Genomic DNA, 20,332 nt, shown 5'->3' on the forward strand with positions numbered 1-20,332 from the left:
AAATTTGATGGTTTGTTTAGTAGTAGACTAGTAGCTAAAAAAAAGATTGCTTGAATATTAGAGGATTGTGGAACTCTAATCTAACTACCAGTTGGTACACCTAAACTAACCTTCTTCTTCTAATTGTTTTTTGTTCTTCCTCTTCAACCTTGAATCAAAGCATTTCTTTATTTGTAGTTGCTTGCAGTTTATGACTTTTTTTTTGTTTATATTGTTCATTAAATAGACCATATTCTACCAAACTCTTTGCATATATATTTGCTTTTGAAAATGTTAGTTTATAGTGCTTTAGTTTTGGGTATGATATACATTGTAAGAAAGTTAATGTGTACTTATTACTCAATTTGGATAACATACAGGTTAGTAAAGTTTAACAAGTGTTTTAAATAGCTAACTCTGCTTTAAAAACATAAATAATGATCTGGTATCGTACTGGCTATCATCAATAACAAAAAGGACACAAAGACATGGTTACAATTTTAAGGTGAAAAGAATAAAAACTGTGAATGCGTGTAGCTGAGCTGATTTCGAGAAAACGCTTTGCTATAAAATGATTATATTTTCTAATAACGGTGGACTCTCTTCGTAGCTGATTGCTAAATCGAGATGATGCTTAACATTGTCATTCACATATTGTTCTTTAAGCGGGCCGGTGGTGAGCGTTATCCATTATCAACGTTTTGCAAGAAAACTGTAAAGGGAGTATAACACCTATTTGATGACCAATTTTAAACATCTTGCAGACTTGAAACTTCAGTGATAATCTCTCTTATACAAACATAAATTTCATAATCACTTTGTAACCAAAATGTATTAGTTTGTAAAAAGGATGATCATGTTTGGACTTGGTGAAGATCTAATAATAAGTTAAGAGCTAATTTTGTTAACCTTTTGTGCTATTTGGATTTATTCAGAAAACTATTTTAAAAACAATTTTTTTGTTTTGTTTAACAATTAGAAAAGAGGGACCAAAATGTTGGTATCATTCCAATCATAAAAGGACACTAATATACATTATATCATGTATAATATATAATATATCATGGTTGCTCTTTTGGCTAAGAGGTTGAAGCCTTGAGGGTTCAACTCCTATAGACATATTTCGTGAATTATTGTAAAGAATCGTCTAACGGATGTGTGAATTTGTCTTTTTAAAAAAAAGAAAAAAAAATGCATGCATGCTGACCTGTTAAGTAATAGGAGGGAAGCTTTAGGTGATGTTGTATGTCATCTAGAAAGAAAGAAAAAAAAAAAAAAATTGTGTGTGATGTTTATACAAAAAAGAGTTGGACAGAAATAAAATTAAAATAAAAGGAAACAAGGGTAATTATATAGGGGTTTCATGTATCTGCATAATTTGCTGGATGCATGTATTATATGCTTTCTAGGTTTTATAATGAATTTTGTCAATAAAAAAGGTATTATACTACATATGTTACTCCTTCCATGCCAAACCTATGTACAAGGACAAAAACTGGTAATTAAGAAATATCATTATTACGCTAGGAAAAAACTACTAATTAAGAAATACCGTTCTCTAGTATTTATTAAAATAATAATTATTACTCTTTACTTTTTATTTTACATTCATAGATTAAGGTGTCATTTATTTTTCGGTCACCTTATTATGTCTTATGTCTGCACCCTCGCAGACGTGTTTACTGCAGACCGTTTATTTTCCTAGAAGACATAAGATAAAATTATGTCTTATTCTGTCTGCAATCCCGTAGACTTAGAAATGTGCTTCTAAGTGTTGCAGACAGGATTAAGCTATTTTGAAGACATAAAAATAAACTGTCTTCAGTATTCAACAATACAGACTTTTAGACTACATCTTCTTTACAGATATGATCTGCAGATCTTCAGAAAAAAATACTTTTAAAACAAACAACACCTAAATGTTGTACTAATAGATAAACGGTATAAAAAAACCTTTAACTTATTAATCGTATATATTTATGAAATTTAGGAGAGCTGAAAAAAAAAAATTTTATTGAACAATAGAGAACAAGAAAGTATTTAACAAAAAGGGACAACCTTTTTTTGAATAGATGACAGATAATATCGTGTATTGCTGGTTAGTATCCCTACGACCCCACCACTCCATCATACAAAACTCATTTGTTAAGTACTCCGTAATCTATGACATCTCCTAACTTACGAATAACAGATTAAAATATGAATCTCTTATCTCAAAATAAAAATATACTGATTTGAAATTGTAATGTGGTTCAGCGGTTGGTGGCCTACCTCCTTTATGGGAGGTCAGGAGTTCGACCCACCTTGACTACATATTAAAAACACAATTTCATCCCTGCCATGAAGTATCCACCCATGGCACCTTTCCCATATCGTTTGGGGGGTAAAAGTGATGACCCGGAGATTTCCGATCAAATTTAAACTTAATCTTTATATGGTTTCGACACGATAAACAACGTCTATTAAATCGAGTTCTCAAAATGTTTGAACTATTAATCATGAATGCATTTGACCTTTGACCATTTCCGACGATTCACGAACAATTGTGTGTAAATAAATAAGTAAATAAATATATATATGTAAATATAAATATAAGTGTTTAATTAATATAATACCATTTAATCACCCGAATTAAAAATGAAAAGTAATATACAAAATAATGAAACTGTTATGAATCTATATATATGATCTCTATAATTACTATGATATGTATATTATAATAAGATTTATAAATAATAAATATTCAATAAAAAGTATTACATATTATATAACTATTAAAGATAACATAATAAATAAATTGTATAATTAATGTATTACATGTAATTGTAAGTTTAGTTCTAATTAATATATTATTATTACATTCATCATTATTATTAATATCTGTACTAATAGTATATTCAAAAATTGTTTTATAAAATTTGATACATATGAAATGTTATATTATTATCATAGTTATCATTGTTAATATCATTATTATTATAATTAGTAATTATAAATTTTACTAGTATTATTATTAAATATTATTATTATCATTAATAATATCATATTTTTTTTTGTTATTAATAACTATTATTACCATTATTGTTAATATTATTATTATTATTATTATTATTATTATTATTATTATTATTATTATTATTATTATTATTATTATTATTATTATTATTTTTATTATTATTATTATTATTATTATTATTATTATTATTATTAGTATTTATTATTAATATGATTATAATTATAATTAATATTATTTATATAAAAGAAAAATCGATAAAAATAGATTTTGGAGTCAGTAACCTGCATCTATCCTACTGTGTTAAATGGGTTCTTTTTCCTATAACAAATTGGTACGAAATTCATTCTTTCACTATCTGTGTTATTTTTTTATTTATTTGTTTTGTTTCCTTCTTCCTAAATTGAAGATTCCTGTTTGTTTATTGTTAGACGTCCAATACACCAGCGTGATCAATTATTATCTGTATTAACTAAATAATTACTTTAACAAATAAATCGTGGCTGTGTTTTGTGTAATAGAAACAAAAGAAAACCCAGCTTCTTCTCTGTTCTTCACCAATTTTAGCCAAATTTCGAATTCAAGCTTTACTTCAAAATCTATTAATGCCAAAGTGTTAATAATCCTTTACCCAAACTATCTGTAGAATTTGAGATTTCAATTCTTCATATTGAACACTAATTTAAGAGTCAAAGTTTAGGATTTTAAAAGTCAACAAATGTTCATCAATATGAATTCAAATTTTCTGTAATGCTTCGAGTTAAATTGATGATTTTTATAGCTTCTAGGAATGATTTGAAACACAAATTGTGTTATAACCTTTCGCTAAAAACGTACCACAAAGCAAAATTATTTTTCTTTTCTTTTCTTAAACCGACGAACAGCAGCAAGTAGCAGAGGCTGCATAAATTTTTTTTGTTGTTGTTAATTTATTTAAATCACTCTAAATGATTTTGTTTCGATTATGTTTTAAATAAAAACTGCAAGCTTTGGTTATGATTGTTACCTTTTAGCTATCGATCAAGTTGTGAAGAAGAAAGAAGAAAAGAAATAGAATTATATAATAAATATAAATAGAAATCGTATATTAACAGAAAAGTATATATGGCAGAATGGTAAAGAGTTAGTGTTGGGATGCGAGAGGTCTCGGGTTCGATTCCGGCCTGAGACATTTCCTTTTAGAAAACCATTCTGAGGTAGTTTTCTTACTAATTATTATTATTATTGTTATTATTATTATGAAATTTATTATTATTGTTATTTTTATTATACTTAAAATTATTATTACTACCATACTTATAAGTATTAGAATTAGAATTATCGTTATTGTTATTATTATTATTATTACTAATACATGTAGTAACTATTATTGTTATTATCATTATGATTATTATTATTATTATGAAAATAATACAATCTATTGTTATTCTCATAGATATTAGTATTAGAATCATTTTATGATTTTTAATATTATTATTATTACTGTTATCATTAACATAAGTATTATTACTAATATTACCATTATTATTATTAATATGATATTTAGTATTGTTATTATTAAACTTATTATCATTAGTATCATTAGTAGTAAAATTATTATATTCATAGTTATTATTATTATTATTGCTATTATTATTACTATTATTATATTTATCATTCATATCATTACCAGTATCAATACAAATGGATATTTTTCTACAAATATACATTACAATAATATCAATTTTACATATCACTATATTGTTATTATTAAAATGATAAATACTAAACTATATATACATATAAAATGTATTAGTTAATACATAAATATATATTGTTATCATATATAAACCCTAAAATATATTTTTATTATTATTAACATATTCTAAAGAATGATAAATATTAGTTACATAAAATACATAAATTAAATATATTAAATTTATCTATATAACACATAATTCAACAAGTATGATTATTAATAATAAAATATATAAACTTATTCAAATACGATTATATGTTTTAATATATATACAAATGTTATAGGTTCGTGAATCCGAGGTCAACCTTGCATTGTTCAATATAGTCATATGTATTTTTACTACAAAATACATTAGGTGAGTTTCATTTGCCTTTTTACCCTTTATATTTTTGGGCTGAGAATACATACGCAATTTTTATAAATGTTTTACGAAATAGACACAAGTAATTGAAACTACATTATATGGTTGAATGATCGAAGCCGAATATGCCCCTTTTAGCTTGGTAGCCTAAGAATTAGGGAACATCACTAATTTTGAGAATTAGTGCACGCCTAATTGACGCGAATCCTAAAGATAGATCTATGGGCCCGACGAACCCCATCCAAAGTACCGGATGCTTTAGTACTTCGATGTTGTTTTATATAATGTCTGAAGGATTTCCCGGAATGATAGGGGATATTCTTATATGCATCTTGTTAATGTCGGTTACCAGGTGTTCAATCCATATGAATGATATTTTTGTCTCTATGCATGGGACGTATATTTATGAGAAATGGAAATGAAAATCTTGTGGTCTATTAAAATGATGGAAATGATTATCTATGTTAAACTAATGAACTCACCAACCTTTTTGTTGACACTTTAAAGCATGTTTATTCTCAGGTATGAAAGAAACCTTCCGCTGTGCATTTGCTCATCTTAGAGATATTACTTTGAGTCAGTCATGACATATTTCAAAAGACGTTGCATTCGAGTCGTCGAGTTCATCAAGATTATTATTAAGTCAATTATAGATGGATATATTATGAAAGAGTATGCATGCCGTCAACTTTCGATGTAAATGAAAGTTTGTCTTTTAAAAACGAATGCAATGTTTGTAAAATGTATCATATAGAGGTCAAGTACCTCGCGATGTAATCATATGTTATTGTATTCGTCCTTATGGATTAGGACGGGTCGTCTCATGTGGTATCAGAGCAGTGGTCTTAGCGAACCAGGTCTTGCATTAGTGTGTCTAACTAATAGTTGTTAGGATGCATTAATGAGTCTGGACTTCGGCCGTGTCTACATGTCAAAAGTTTTGCTTATCATTTCTAGTCGGAAATCATCTGCTTATCATCCTTAGAAAATTACTTGCTTATCATTCTTAATCTAGACATGTCTTACTGCCTCTATTGCATAGACAGTGTATAGATAAATTCATATCTTAGCGTATCTGTTATTGTTACATTTGTCTGACAGCTTCCGTAGATTCCTCCGTAACTTATAGGATTTTAGTATTATATATGCATATGTAATTATGTATTGCAGGGTACTAATCTACATCCTATAATCTATTTCTTATCGAAAATCCTTCATCTGATCGCACGAGCTGAATCCCTCAACCAGTTCGAGTCTCTCAGATTTCGATAGCTATTCCGATAGTTAGTCCGACAGCTATTCCGACATGGATATTCACCTAAGCTCCGAAAGCGGTGTCACCAGAATGAATCAATCAATCAGCCATCCCTAATTCATCTGATGAGTTCGTAGTCGACTTAATCAATGGAGACGCGAAGAAGGCAATCCTTCTCATCAACCAAATTCACCTCTTGACGAAGAACCTGAAGCACTTACCGGCTAACCCATTCGAAACACCATTTCCACACTCATTTCCAGAGTATCTCGTCACGATTATATTCTATCAAAAATTCTAAACCTTATTCATCCGCTCGTTTCGACCGACAATCATCCTGGAGTAATGGAAAAAGTCAATGAGATTCGTGCTCGAGTAATCAATTTGGAGATTATGGTGCAAAATTTACCAGCTTCAACAACATTACCGGCACCAACAGTATCACCAATATCAACACCAGTACCATCAACAATCCATGCCTCAACATCGTATACTATACCTCGAGTATAATCATCGTTTTACGTATGGTTCTACCTCATTTATCTTCGTTCGACATGATGATTATGTAATCTTTAATGTTTTAGAGATTATGTACTCTAATTTTAACCGAAAAGCCAATGAGTTAATGTTATATTAACTCATTAAATCCATAATTACATCTGAAGAAAATATATATGTATATATGTTTTCATAAAGATTGTAATTAAAAATTATTTTGTACAAACTGTTAACGGTGAAAATATTTTAACGGGTAGGTAATACCCGAGGAATATTCAGATTTCACATTAATAAGTTACACTGTACATTCTTCGAAGCTGATTCAACAGTCGTTTACTATCCTACTTACATCCACCGATATACAAATCCGTTCACCACAGAATAACCATATTCATCCAATTTCATATTGGGATTTTGATTTATCAGAATCCAACAAGTGGCATAATGAAGAAAACATTTGACAAAATAAAATTTGTTAGAAACAAACAAATTAACTATGAGAAATTTTGTTAAGAATCCACGCTAACTGTTCCTAGCTAATTGTTCCTAGCTAACTGATTACATTTTATTTATCGCAATTTAATTATCGCAATTTACATTCTCGCAATTTTATTTATCGTCATTTAATTTATGTTATTTACTTTACGCACTTTATTTATCGTCATTTAAATTTCTGTTATTTATTTTTACGCACTTTAAATATCGGGACATGTATACAAGGTTTTGACATATCATATCGACGCATATATATATATATATATATATATATATATATATATATATATATATATATATATATATATATATATATATATATATATATATATATATATATATTATTTGGAATAACCATAGACACTCTATATGCTGTAATGATCGAGTTCCCTATACAGGGTTGAGGCTGATTCTATAATAATATATATACTTTGAGTTGTGATCGAGTCTGAGACATGTACACAGGTCACGATACGTATTAATTAATTCGAATATTATATATTAAACTATATATGAATTATTGGACTGTTAACTGTGGACTATCGACTGTGGACTACCAACATTGGACAATTAAAATGAATTAAAATATTGATTATGACATATGAAACTAAACAATTCTTCAAGTTTACCACTTGATTTCATCTTAAACCTCATTTGTATCTCGACGATTACAATCTGCGTTCAAACCTTTCATGATTCTTGAAAACATCTCAAACGAGAGGATGAACCAACCGCACTTCATCCACGGAAGAAAAGATTGATGCATATAGTTATGCACCTGAAAAACTCTCAGAACCTGAGTAAACGTTTAACACGTAGCTGTGCTATTTCTGTAGTGTTATTATTACCCAAAATAACTTGGTAATCCCTTTCAAAGTAGCAAATTTTGTCACAGCTCCAACAAGTTAATTTCGACTTTTCGTTCGAAACAACCTGAATATAACCTTGAAATATATGCGTGCTCTTTTATTGTTACTAGGGAACCTTTTATATTCTACCATATTACCAGCAAATGTACCAGCAACCTCGTTACTACTTGGTTTAAATCTCTCCGACAAATCACTATATTTATCTATTGAAGTCTCATCATGTACTCATCCGCATCTTGTAACAAGAATTGCCATACCAATTACCGGGAATCAGTAAATCTGTATTGTCAGTCTCGCAACGTTTCCACATCAACAGTTATATGTATCCATATAACGTTTATCTCTTAGAACTATGATCTTCCATTCTGAAATTCTGAAAAGCACCCAGTCTGCGAATTTATACTCTGAATTTTGAAAAGTTGAATGAAGCAACAAATACTGTAAACGACCTCAACAGCTAAAAGTTGATGATAAAGAATTGTATGTTGGCAAAGCTCAGAAAAAGCTTGAAACTGAAAAACTGATTGAGCAAACTAAGAAGGGGTCTCTGAACAAATCACAAGGACTAAATTTGTACATTAAGAATCCTGATGATTCTGTTTCTGATGAAATCTTTAGCGAATACCTTGCTTTTGACTCCAAACTCTTGCGGACAAACTTTCTTCACCATCCTTCAATATTAGAAATTCCAAGATATCATCGTATCTTTCATTATAAATATCCTCCATATTACTGAAGATATTTTCATAACTATTTTTATCTGAAATCATTAATCTCTTCGTGCTATCAGTGTTACATCATATAGAAACTGTTAGTTTCTATATTCTGTAAACTTTCGAGCTTCAAATATGAATGTTATTGAAGTAATGTTGGGAACTGAAGCATGAGTTAGTATAATATAACGACACTTGATCAACATGATTATATTACAGTAAGTCATGCTGAGTTTCTAATGGAACGTGATGATTCACAGATCATAACGTCATCATGTGCCATGTTACATAACTCTTTCATTCTGCTTAATTTCTAAACATATCAAGAAAATATATTCTTGATAGTTCTATTCTCAGTGATTCTGGTAATTTGACAAATCAAATCGTGCTATTACGTTCTTTCTTGTTTAGAACATTAAGTTCATTCGAAATTCCATACTTACGAATTCTGGACCGTTACTCGCTTTTGTAACATCCCGCGTTTTTCCGTTAAATTTATTTTTAACACCGTCTTTTTCTTTTAAATAATACCTTTCGTTATTTAAATTCGTAGTTTCCGTTGACTAACATTCATAATAATTCCGTCATTTAATTATAACATCTCTCGTTAACTTGCGTTTTAAAAATATTCGTTTGGTTAATTACCGCACCCGCTTTGAAACTTGAGGGACCAATCTCGTCACTTGGCCAAATTGGGGCAACTAGCCACCACCTCCCCACCTTCCTCACCATTCAATCACCTCCATCTCTCTCTCTTTCTCTCTAGCAAGAACACACACACAAACACCCAATTCAAACATTCATCATCTAAATTCGGATCGGGAAGCAAACTTCAAAACAAATTACATATTCGTGATCCTCTCTTCATCCTCTACATTTTGATACCAATTTCATCAAGTTTGGGTAACTTTCTAAAAACTCTAGATTTCTATAAATTCGTGTTTTTGACTTGAAATTGTGTTGGTTAGTGTCTATGGCTCGTGTATAACATGAATATATGATTTGTATTCTCGATCTTGATGTTTTGGTGTAACTAGCTTGAAAATGAAAAGTGTATGCTTAATCCTTGATTTTGGATGATCAAATGTTGTTAGATTGTTAAAGTGCATGTTTTAAAAGTGTTACTAGTATCATTAGCTTCGTTTTGATGTATAGGTTGATTAAGGAAACTCCAAAAACATGATTATTGATTTTGAGATGTTTGACTAGGGTTTGATAGTTCTTGACATGAATTTTTGGATGCTTGAATGCCATGAAATGTTAATTGTTAGTGTTTAGTAGTAATGTATGCTTCATTACTTTCGAAACGGCATATCGTATGTGTAAATTGGATTCCCGAATCATAAAATACGTTTTACGAACTTGAAACTTTGAAAATAAACCTTTCTTGATCAATTGACGAGTTTTCGGTTTTGTAAATGATGTTTTGTTTGATGATATGTGGTTAGTTGTATTGCTCGTCAAAATACCTTTCCAACGATATAAGATACTTGTTTTGGATGTTTACGGTTTAGGAATTATGGGTATTTGAAGTTGGATTCGTGCTTGAGTGTGAAAAACTGACCAGAATTCTCTGCCCAGGTAGTGGCGCGGCGCGCCCCATTCCCGCGCGGCGCGCGGATTGGCCTGGCCAGATTCTGCCTTGTTTGGCGCATTTCACGCGAAATGTTTGACTAGCTATCGACCTCCGATTCACATGAAACTTGTTTTAATATACTTGTATATGAATATTTAGCATAGAAAAATAGTCCGGGACCCGACCCGAACGCGTTGACTTTTTCGTTGACTTTGACCAAGTTTGACTTTTAGTCAAACTTAACCAAACTTTTATACAATCATTCTAGCATGCTTTTATACTTGTTTCTTGTATGAAACTCGACAACGTGATTCACATGCTATATTTAATCGAGTCGTATTGAGCCATAGGACTAATTGAACACATTTCACCCGACCTTGTGTCGTAACCGGTTAATTGATATAACTTACTTGTTTAGGTCAAGGCTAAGCAACTTTCATGCACACGTTTACTTGTTGAAGTACCTTTATACTCGTGCACTCGAGGTGAGATCATAGTCCCACTTTTACTCTTTTGAACTTATATTGGGATGAGAAAACATAAACGATTCTTTTGAACTAAGTGAACACAAGAACAGGAAAACAAACATTCTACATACGAGTTTAGAACAAAAATCCTCAATTCGATTATCATTAGTTACACTTGCCGGGTGTAAGCGAGAACTTATGTTATATGGCCATATGGGTTGACAACCCTCATCCTTGACGGTTCGCTACCGTCTACGGATGAAATATATTTTCGAGAATCAGTGTTTGTTCTAGCACTAAGTGATGGGGTATACAATGGAAGGAATGTTAAGCTTTGATAATTGGGTGCTCGTGAAACAAACTTTTGGAATGTATTACTATTATTTCATTGATGCAAATCTTGTGGTTCACTTGTACTTACTTACTTAAACCTATGATTTCACCAACGTTTTCGTTGACAGATTTCTATGTTTTTCTCAGGTCTTGCACGATATGTGAAACATGCTTCCGCTTACTATTTGATACTTGCATCCGATGTCGAGTATACATGCATTTCATGGAGCGTCTTTTGACTTTACTTTAAACCGTGTCGCCTAGATTTCAATCGTATCTATAACGTTGTAACTTAACTTTTGGTTGAACAATTCTTGTAAACTTTGAAACAATCTTTATTTTGAAATGAAGGCGACATATTTTGGTCAAACGTTATCTTAAAGACTTATAATCAGGTAATGGGACCCACGTAGCCGACGCCGTCACTTGACGATTTGTCGGGGTCGCTACAGGTGGTATCAGAGCCTTGGTTGTAGGGATTTAGAGTTCATTTGTGTTCACCCCGAGTCATAGGGTACATAGGTGAATCTAGACTACAACCGGCATATAGACTGAAGTAGGAATTATTTGACTAATTGTGCATTTATACTCGAACTCTTCTATCATATCTAACTCGTATTCGATCTTGATCTTACGTTGATAAATTTTGTTGGTGCGCCACCTTGACTTTATGAAGTAATGTTAAATGCACATGAGAATCAGGGTAATATAATTTCCGGGATTATATTACGGTGATTCACATGGACGTTCCGACATTATGACATAGAGAATTTAAGGCGAGTCAAGGAAAAATTTTCTCTCTATCCTTATTCCATGCCACGGTTAGTATTGTTGAAAATACTAACCAACGATATTCTTGTCTCATGAAGGAACAATGGCTCACCAAGGTCAACACAATACTCCTCTCGAAACTCTAGAACAAGCTCTTCAACGAATGATAACCACCGCCGTGGGTACGGCCGTGGCCGATCACTTTTCTAACAACAACAATCATGGAGCCGGTAATTCAATCGAAGGTTGCTCCTACAAGAACTTCATGAAGTACAATCCTCCCACTTTCGATGGAACCGGGGGACCGGTTACTCTCACCCGATGGTTTGAACAAATGGAGACCGTTTTTAACACAAGCGGTTGTCGAGACCAAGATAAGGTCAAGTTTTCCACCCTCACTTTCACCGGTATTGCTCTCTCATGGTGGAACACGTATGTACAATTAGTGGGAAGCGATGAAGCCCACACACTCTCTTGGACCGAATTAAGAGAAAGAATGATCACCGAATACTTCCCGCGCGACGAGACTCGAAGGCTCGAACAGGGTCTAAGGAATTTAAAAACGGCCGGAAATGACCTCAAGGCTTATAATCAACGGTTTACCGAACTAGTCTCGATGTGTCCAATTCTCATGACTCCCGAATCCCTAAGAGTCGAACTTTACATGGATGGCCTCCCTAAGAGCATTCAACACAAGGTAATGACATCTCAACCCACTAACCTACAAGAGGCTTTAACAATGGCCCGCCAAGCCTTAGAAACGGTGAATGAAATGGAAGCACCGGCACCAGTGGTCGAGAACCACCCGAGTAACAACAAAAGAACATGGGAAGCCTCTCAATCAAGCAACCACAACAATAACAACAACCCCGCCAAGAAGCCTTTTACCTCCAACGACAAGAAAGGCTATGCCGGAAAACTGCCTTTTTGTGACGAATGCCACAAGCATCACTTTGAAGGATGTGGCAGGTTTCGCCACCGGCGCCAAGGACCCGTCGCTCGAAAGATGCCCAACGCACACAGAACGGGTGCTTGCTTCGAATGTGGCCAACTGGGTCATTTTAGGAATGTGTGCCCAAATAAGAAAATCAACCCCAACGCACGCCGTTGAACCTTCGACATCGACACCAAGGATGCCCGGAACGACGATGGACTAGTAACGGGTACGTTTCTTCACAACAAACCGTATATTTCATACTTGTTCGATTCGATTACCGCTAGACGTTTTATAACCAAGGATTTGACTCATGCTCTTTATATTCCACCTCTTTCCCCCAGATACTACTTAGACGATTTAAGTGACCGACGGAAAAATATTGTGTGCCTATAAATTTTATTGGAGGAAATACGTTAAGACTTTTGACTTGACACCTATAGAACTAGGGAGCTCGGAACCTATTCGTAAAAAAAAATAAAAAAATAAAAAAAAAAATAATAAAAAAAAAATAAAAAAAAAAAAATAAAAAAAAAAAATAAAAAAAAAAAATGTTTCCCCATCATCTTGTATAGATTATTGTGAACTGAGTAATTTTCGGTTGGAAACCGATACCCTCTCCCTCGCATCCATGACCTCATGATTATTTGCACGAATCCCGTATGTTCCAAATCGACCTCCGTTCCGGTTATCCTCAATTGGGGGTTAAGTGAGACGATGTCTCCTAAGCCACTTTCCGAACTCGCAACGTTAGTTGTAAATCTCCCTTAGTACCGCTTGATTTATTTAGGGCTCGCCCGTATCCATAAACCTCTTGAACCGCGTATGCAAATTCATATAGACTAATCTGTTATCGTATTTATAGATGACATCTTAACTTATTTAAGTAAAGAAGGAAAACGAACAACATCACCATCTTACGCTCGAACTTTTGAGAAAAGAGCAACTTTATACCAAATTCTCCGAGTGAGAATTTCTGTTGAACGAAGTCCAATTTTCTAGACCATGAAGTTAATGGTCAAGGAATTACAATCAATCTCGAAATCAAGCCACATGTAATCAGGAAACTCTCCCAACTCAGACTTGTATTCGTAAAAATCTTAGATCTCACCGGTTGTTACCGAAGATTCATTTCTGACTTTTCTCGTATTACACGACTTTAATCTCTCCGCGATCGAACCTTGAGCGTGATTCTTCACACCAACATTTCTAGCTAAATTCGTACAACACCAGATGGGACTCAAATATGGAAATATTTCTACTTGGACGCCGAAAGGCATACTCCCTCGACTCGAAATCAACGGGACGGAAATTCGTTATTTTGCACGAAGAATTCGAATACTAAATTGTGGATCCGATCAATATTCTTGTCATCACGTACCACACTACATACCTCTGTTATTTCACCGTTACCGTCTGATATTACTGGAAATTAAGATAACACACAATCCAACGATACTTCACTCTTCTTTGACTTAACGCCCTTGTGTTTCTGATAATCGGTCAACTATTATTCAACCCCGAACTATACAACTACGTGTACTACCTCGTTTCTCTTTCAGACTTCAACTTTTGACAACTAGAGGCACGTTATAGCAACCTCGAGATGTAAACTCATCCTATTCTAAGTCCTCATTTCACTACTATCTTTACCGTTCGCATTTCCGTTTAAAGAAACTCCTTGTAACATTTCTCCATGGATAGAGAAACTCCTCATATTACATAAGTATTCGCCACGAGGGTGAATAGTCCTAACGAACATTTTTCGAACCCTAACTAACTTGTTCAAACGTATCTTAAGAGATTCTTTTCCAACACGGTGTATCTTTGTCAATTATTCTGTATCGAAATACTCGTTTCACTTCTAGTTTTACAAGAAACCTTGGGAACCTGCTTAGACATGGGTACCGCGTACCACCCACAAACTGACGAACCGAGCAAACGAACGATTTACGTCTTGGAAAGACATCTCACAAACTCGTATTGTCACCTTTAGTAGATCACTCTTACAACAGTAGTTACCACTCGTGTGTTCACGCGCACTTTTCGAAACCTTATATGACCGCTAATGTCATACCCCTGTTCATTTAACCAAAGCATCAACCACCTAAATCTGAACTCCATCAAGAAACAACAATTGAGATCGTTCAAGTCCGAGAAGGGCTCGAGACAACCCATTGTCGCCAGAAGAGTTATACCAAACTTAGAGGAGAACCTCACAAATCCCAGTGTGTAACCGCGTAATATTGAGAACCCGCACCTTGGAAGGGTGTAATCCGTTTCGGGAATCAGGGAAAGTTAAACCCGCGACATGTTAACCCTTTTGAAACCTTGGGGCGTATTGGAACCGCTCCCTACCGTTTAGAACTTCCGACTCAATTAAGTTTCCGTTTACCCTACATTTCGTGTAACAAACTTAGAAACGTGTCCTGCGGAACAGGAACGTGCAATCCTGCTGGATACATCAACTATCGATGACAAACTTCTCTTCATAGGAAAACCAGTTGAAACTGGGGATCGTAAAAACCGAACCTTAATGCAACGTAAAACCCTGACTATCCAAATTCATGAGAACCCTCAAGAACGTACTTTCACTTATTCATAGCATTGACAACGTAAAGTCTCGAGTAAGAGATATCGACTACTACTTCCAACTAAATTTCGGGACGAAATTTCTTTTGAGTTGTGGATAATGTAACATCCCGCATTTTTCCGTTAAATTTATTTTTAACACCGTCTTTTTCTTTTAAATAATACCTTTCGTTATTTAAATTCGTAGTTTCCGTTGACTAACGTTCATAATAATTCCGTCATTTAATTATAACATCTCTCGTTAACTTGCGTTTTAAAAATATTCGTTTGGTTAATTACCGCACCCGCTTTGAAACTTGAGGGACCAATCTCGTCACTTGGCCAAATTGGGGCAACTAGCCACCACCTCCCCACCTTCCTCACCATTCAATCACCTCCATCTCTCTCTCTTTCTCTCTAGCAAGAACACACACACAAACACCCAATTCAAACATTCATCATCTAAATTCGGATCGGGAAGCAAACTTCAAAACAAATTACATATTCGTGATCCTCTCTTCATCCTCTACATTTTGATACCAATTTCATCAAGTTTGGGTAACTTTCTAAAAACTCTAGATTTCTATAAATTCGTGTTTTTGACTTGAAATTGTGTTGGTTAGTGTCTATGGCTCGTGTATAACATGAATATATGATTTGTATTCTCGATCTTGATGTTTTGGTGTAACTAGCTTGAAAATGAAAAGTGTATGCTTAATCCTTGATTTTGGATGATCAAATGTTGTTAGATTGTTAAAGTGCATGTTTTAAAAGTGTTACTAGTATCATTAGCTTCGTTTTGATGTATAGGTTGATTAAGGAAACTCCAAAAACATGATTATTGATTTTGAGATGTTTGACTAGGGTTTGATAGTTCTTGACATGAATTTTTGGATGCTTGAATGCCATGAAATGTTAATTGTTAGTGTTTAGTAGTAATGTATGCTTCATTACTTTCGAAACGGCATATCGTATGTGTAAATTGGATTCCCGAATCATAAAATACGTTTTACGAACTTGAAACTTTGAAAATAAACCTTTCTTGATCAATTGACGAGTTTTCGGTTTTGTAAATGATGTTTTGTTTGATGATATGTGGTTAGTTGTATTGCTCGTCAAAATACCTTTCCAACGATATAAGATACTTGTTTTGGATGTTTACGGTTTAGGAATTATGGGTATTTGAAGTTGGATTCGTGCTTGAGTGTGAAAAACTGACCAGAATTCTCTGCCCAGGTAGTGGCGCGGCGCGCCCCATTCCCGTGCGGCGCGCGGATTGGCCTGGCCAGATTCTGCCTTGTTTGGCGCATTTCACGCGAAATGTTTGACTAGCTATCGACCTCCGATTCACATGAAACTTGTTTTAATATACTTGTATATGAATATTTAGCATAGAAAAATAGTCCGGGACCCGACCCGAACGCGTTGACTTTTTCGTTGACTTTGACCAAGTTTGACTTTTAGTCAAACTTAACCAAACTTTTATACAATCATTCTAGCATGCTTTTATACTTGTTTCTTGTATGAAACTCGACAACGTGATTCACATGCTATATTTAATCGAGTCGTATTGAGCCATAGGACTAATTGAACACATTTCACCTGACCTTGTGTCGTAACCGGTTAATTGATATAACTTACTTGTTTAGGTCAAGGCTAAGCAACTTTCATGCACACGTTTACTTGTTGAAGTACCTTTATACTCGTGCACTCGAGGTGAGATCATAGTCCCACTTTTACTCTTTTGAACTTATATTGGGATGAGAAAACATAAACGATTCTTTTGAACTAAGTGAACACAAGAACGGGAAAACAAACATTCTACATACGAGTTTAGAACAAAAATCCTCAATTCGATTATCATTAGTTACACTTGCCGGGTGTAAGCGAGAACTTATGTTATATGGCCATATGGGTTGACAACCCTCATCCTTGACGGTTCGCTACCGTCTACGGATGAAATATATTTTCGAGAATCAGTGTTTGTTCTAGCACTAAGTGATGGGGTATACAATGGAAGGAATGTTAAGCTTTGATAATTGGGTGCTCGTGAAACAAACTTTTGGAATGTATTACTATTATTTCATTGATGCAAATCTTGTGGTTCACTTGTACTTACTTACTTAAACCTATGATTTCACCAACGTTTTCGTTGACAGATTTCTATGTTTTTCTCAGGTCTTGCACGATATGTGAAACATGCTTCCGCTTACTATTTGATACTTGCATCCGATGTCGAGTATACATGCATTTCATGGAGCGTCTTTTGACTTTACTTTAAACCGTGTCGCCTAGATTTCAATCGTATCTATAACGTTGTAACTTAACTTTTGGTTGAACAATTCTTGTAAACTTTGAAACAATCTTTATTTTGAAATGAAGGCGACATATTTTGGTCAAACGTTATCTTAAAGACTTATAATCAGGTAATGGGACCCACGTAGCCGACGCCGTCACTTGACGATTTGTCGGGGTCGCTACAGCTTTACTAGAGGTCGAGAAGATAATAAAAAGGCAAAGAGCTCCAAAATATAAGAGAAAATATAAAGCCCAATAACAACACGGAGATTACAAACCGTGAATATTAATACGAATAGCAATATAAAGACACGGTATAATTAAGAATAGTATCATCCCAAGGTAATAGTAGAAGTAAACAGATTCTTCTGGTGGAGGATTGAAAAGAAGGATGACAGAAATGATAATTAGGAAAATATCAAGGATTAGAACTGGATTAAGCATTTTCACAATCTTTTGGATGAATGAACTAAAAAAGAAAGTATAAGAATGGTGAGAATAATGGAACGGAAGAGTTTAATTTATAAGGGAAATATCAGACAGAGTAATCGAGGCAGATCACCGTATTTAATTATAGAGATCTTAATTTTCTTATTCGCCGAAGAATCAAATCTTTTAGATTTCGAAGATTTTCTTTAATTTCCTTGAATTCCGGAATTCAACAGTGACAACATCAACAGTCAAGACGAATCTTTATTTCTCATATAAATCTTTTGTGATAACTTCACTCATACTCATCGCGAAATCGAATTGTTTTACCCATATTACTTTATGGTAATAAAACTCTATTTTCTCAACTCATATTCGTCATGAAAACTTTTTTTATTGTTAATCATGACAACCCCACTCAAATTTCGGGACGAAATTTCTTTAACGGGTAGGTACTGTGATGATCCGGAGATTTCCGATCAAATTTAAACTTAATCTTTATATGGTTTCGACACGATAAACAACGTCTATTAAATCGAGTTCTCAAAATGTTTGAACTATTAATCATGAATGCATTTGACCTTTGACAATTTCCGACGATTCACGAACAATTGTGTGTAAATAAATAAGTAAATAAATATATATATGTAAATATAAATATAAGTGTTTAATTAATATAATACCATTTAATCACCCGAATTAAAAATGAAAAGTAATATACAAAATAATGAAACTATTATGAATCTATATATATGATCTCTATAATTACTATGATATGTATATTATAATAAGATTTATAAATAATAAATATTCAATAAAAAGTATTACATATTATATAACTATTAAAGATAACATAATAAATAAATTGTATATTTAATGTATTACATGTAATTGTAAGTTTAGTTCTAATTAATATATTATTATTACATTCATCATTATTATTAATATCTGTACTAATAGTATATTCAAAATTTTTTTTATAAAATTTGATACATATGAAATGTTATGTTATTATCATAGTTATCATTGTTAATATCATTATTATTATAATTAGTAATTATAAATTTTACTAGTATTATTATTAAATATTATTATTATCATTAATAATATCATTTTTTTTTGTTATTAATAACTATTATTACCATTATTGTTAATATTATTATTATTATTAGTATTATTAGTATTTATTATTAATATGATTATAATTATAATTAATATTATTTATATAAAAGAAAAATCGATAAAAATAGAATTTGGAGTCAGTAACCTGCATCTATCCTACTGTGTTAAATGAGTTCTTTTTCCTATAACAAATTGGTACGAAATTCATTCTTTCACTATCTGTGTTATTTTTTTATTTATTTGTTTTGTTTCCTTCTTCCTAAATTGAAGATTCCTGTCTGTTTATTGTTAGACGTCCAATACACCAGCGTGATCAATTATTATCTGTATTAACCAAATAATTACTTTAACAAATAAATCATGGCCGTGTTTTGTGTAATAGAAACAAAAGAAAACCCAGCTTCTTCTCTGTTCTTCACCAATTTTAGCCAAATTTCGAATTCAAGCTTTACTTCAAAATCTATTAATGCCAAAGTGTTAATAATCCTTTACCCAAACTATCTGTAGAATTTGAGATTTCAATTCTTCATTTTGAACACTAATTTAAGAGTCAAAGTTTAGGATTTTAAAAGTCAACAAATGTTCATCAATCGAATTCAAATTTTCTGTAATGCTTCGAGTTAATTTGATGATTTTATAGCTTCTAGGAGTGATTTGAAACACAAATTGTGTTATAACCTTTGGCTAAAAACGTACCACAAAGCAAAATCATTTTTTTTTCTTTTCTTAAACCGACGAACAGCAGCAAGTAGCAGAGGCTGCATAAATTTTTGTTGTTGTTGTTAATTTATTTAAATCACTCTAAATGATTTTGTTTCGATTATGTTTTAAATAAAAACTGCAAGCTTTGGTTATGATTGTTACCTTTTAGCTATCGATCAAGTTGTGAAGAAGAAAGAAGATAAGAAAT

This window comes from Rutidosis leptorrhynchoides, chromosome 4 (genome assembly GCF_046630445.1).
Source record: "Rutidosis leptorrhynchoides isolate AG116_Rl617_1_P2 chromosome 4, CSIRO_AGI_Rlap_v1, whole genome shotgun sequence".
Taxonomy (NCBI): domain Eukaryota; kingdom Viridiplantae; phylum Streptophyta; class Magnoliopsida; order Asterales; family Asteraceae; genus Rutidosis; species Rutidosis leptorrhynchoides.